Raw genomic sequence first — 2,500 nt, 5'->3', positions numbered from 1 at the left:
TGCACGGTCTCGACACGACCGCGACGAACGCCGACGAGCGTCCAACAATCGCTCGTACGTCGCGTACGTTCTCTCGCGTCCGCTCTTGTTCGTATCCTTCTTCGTGCGCTTCCTCCGACTCTGAAACGTTCTACGTATCGTAAGAACGACGGCGGGTTGTCGAAGGCACCAAGGGACAGAGAGAGACAGATAGAGAGGAACGACACGCAACGCAAGCAGTCTTAGGTTTACGTGAGCAACCCTCAGCCAGGCGTGGTCCAGGAATTGTATCCGTGGACCGCAATGTGCGTTCGAAATGTCGATGTTCATGTGTCCTGCAGTTCACACGTTGACGCGCAATTAGCTGCGTTCTTCATCGACCCACGAGCCAAGTGATCCACCGTTCAGGGTAATCTTTTCATATATTTTTTAAAACTCTTGTACTCCATGTACTCTTAATACTCGGTTCGAGCGAAGCCGAGATCCGACACGACCGACCAACGGGAATCGGACGCGCAGAAGTCGCCGGAAGATCGACGACACGAAAACGTTCGAAAATGAAATCCGACGAACGCGCGAAGATACGCGCGTCCGCCGGCCGGGCGAAAAGTACATTATGATATATAACAACCATCGAGATCGAAGCTCCGTTCGTCAGGAAACGACGGGGATATAACACCCGATTCTGAATCCTCTGTGCAGCACACGATCTCGCGAAGAAATACGCACGGTGGCTAGCCCATATATATATATATGTGTGTGTGTGTATATATAATACGATATGCATTCCTCTCGTCCAATTATTCAAGAAAAAGAGCGTGCGCCTCCATCGTTCGGGTGATGTAAAGATTCGATGGGACTCGCGCGACCCTCGGCCTCGAGCGGTCTTTCCTCCCAATATCCAGAAGCCGAGCTTTGAAAAAACTCTAGCGACGGCACGGGTGTCCGACTCACGACATCGAGGCTTCGAAGTCGGCGATCTCCTCCGAACGGATGGCGATCGCGACGACTCAAAGCGTGAAAAATCGACAAAAGAGAACACATCTCCGTTCAGGTGATTGTTTTTTTTAAAAAATAAAAAAATTCGATGGGACTCGCATCCATCTACCTCGCGCGGTCTTTCTTCCCAATATCCAGAAGCCGAGCTTTGAAAAAACTTCAGCGACGGCACGGGTGTCCGACTCACGACAACGAGGATAGACAGCCTGCGGTCCCCTCTGAACGGGTTATATGCGACGAACTAGACGAAACTTTAGTCGTTCAGGTGGTATAAAAAAAAAAAATTCGATGGGACGCACGCGCAGCCGTCGTCCTCGAGCGGTCTTTCTTCCCAATATCCAGAAGCCGAGCTTTGAAAAAACTCTAGCGACGGCACGGGTGTCCGACTCACGACATCGAGGGTAGACAGCCTGCGGTCCCCTCTGAACCAACTTCGGCTAGACTAGTTACGAATCGTTGCTACGCATCGTCATCATAGTCATCGTCATCATCATCATTATCATAGCGGGCCAACATCCACGCAATGCGTTTTCGTTCTAGGTTACCCGATCCACGAGTATGTTACAAGTGGTTTCGTTATTTCGAACAAAACGACATACGAAGAACACACGCCCTATGGGTAGGAAGCACGTTTCGAGAACGACCGAGAGCGGTGAAAGAGACGAAAGGTCGACGCGCATAAGGTATCCATGGATCTTCGAAGAGAACCTTCGAAGATATGTCGGTATCCTTTCTACATGCGCGACTCGCTACTCGTACTTTCGCTCTCGTCGACTCGTTTTAGTCGCTTCGTTCGATCCCAAAGAGGAGTCTTCGATGTCCCGTTGCTAGGAGGAGAGCAAACGCAACACAGACCACGAAACATAGAAGAGAATAGGCGAGCATGATCTCTCCGACACGAGGCACTTTAGAGATTTTGTTATTCGTTTGTACGGTCTCCACGACGCAAAAAAAAAAATACGAGATCGTGGCGGCGGGTCTTTCTGTATACGGCCTCACGCAAGCGCCTCGATCTCATTTCTCTTTACGGGTGGTTTCCATTCGTAATTTTTCGTTCGATATTCGTGTCAAAGTTTAATTTTCGAAAGCTCAAGTTCCCATTTATAGTTTTATTATAAAATCATAATATTCGCAGACGGCGGGTCTTTCTGTGTACGACCTCACGCAGGCGCCTCGAATTCGTTTATGTATGTATATATATATATATATATATATATATATGTATCTCTTCATCCCGATGATCGAGAGAGAGTGCCACCTTCTCTTCATATAGTTTCGTAGCTGGAGGGTCGTCTCCTCCTTATGTCTTTTCATCATTTTGCCAACGGAGTAAGCCACGCTCCGGGCGAATTTAACTGTTCTTTGTTAAAGTATATAGCTTGTTGATACGTCGTATATACTTTGGTTCGTCGATATAGGAGGAGTACGGCTCCTTACCGACTTATACAGTTTCGTATTTTTCAAGTGTTCAAGTCAAATTCTTTAAGTTTTTGTGTTATATCGTTAATGATCCTTCCGCAGG

At 48.0% G+C, this 2,500-nt stretch overlaps 2 non-coding genes across 2 annotated transcripts in view; both read right to left on the bottom strand.

Moving 5' to 3' along the window:
• Nucleotides 1-236: 236 nt before the first annotated feature.
• Nucleotides 237-391, bottom strand: LOC126927740 (5.8S ribosomal RNA). The gene has a single exon (XR_007715837.1). It is a non-coding gene; the product is annotated as a 5.8S ribosomal RNA (ribosomal RNA).
• Nucleotides 392-2,482: 2,091 nt separating this feature from the next.
• Nucleotides 2,483-2,500, bottom strand: part of LOC126927743 (small subunit ribosomal RNA) — a 1,923-nt gene continuing 1,905 nt past the window's right edge. Inside the window, exon 1 of the ribosomal RNA XR_007715840.1 lies at nucleotides 2,483-2,500. This exon is cut by the window's right edge and continues 1,905 nt beyond it. This is a non-coding gene — a ribosomal RNA (small subunit ribosomal RNA).

Source organism: Bombus affinis, unplaced genomic scaffold, assembly GCF_024516045.1.
Source record: "Bombus affinis isolate iyBomAffi1 unplaced genomic scaffold, iyBomAffi1.2 ctg00000209.1, whole genome shotgun sequence".
In the NCBI taxonomy this organism is placed as follows: domain Eukaryota; kingdom Metazoa; phylum Arthropoda; class Insecta; order Hymenoptera; family Apidae; genus Bombus; species Bombus affinis.
This window is presented reverse-complemented; position numbering and strand designations above follow the sequence as displayed.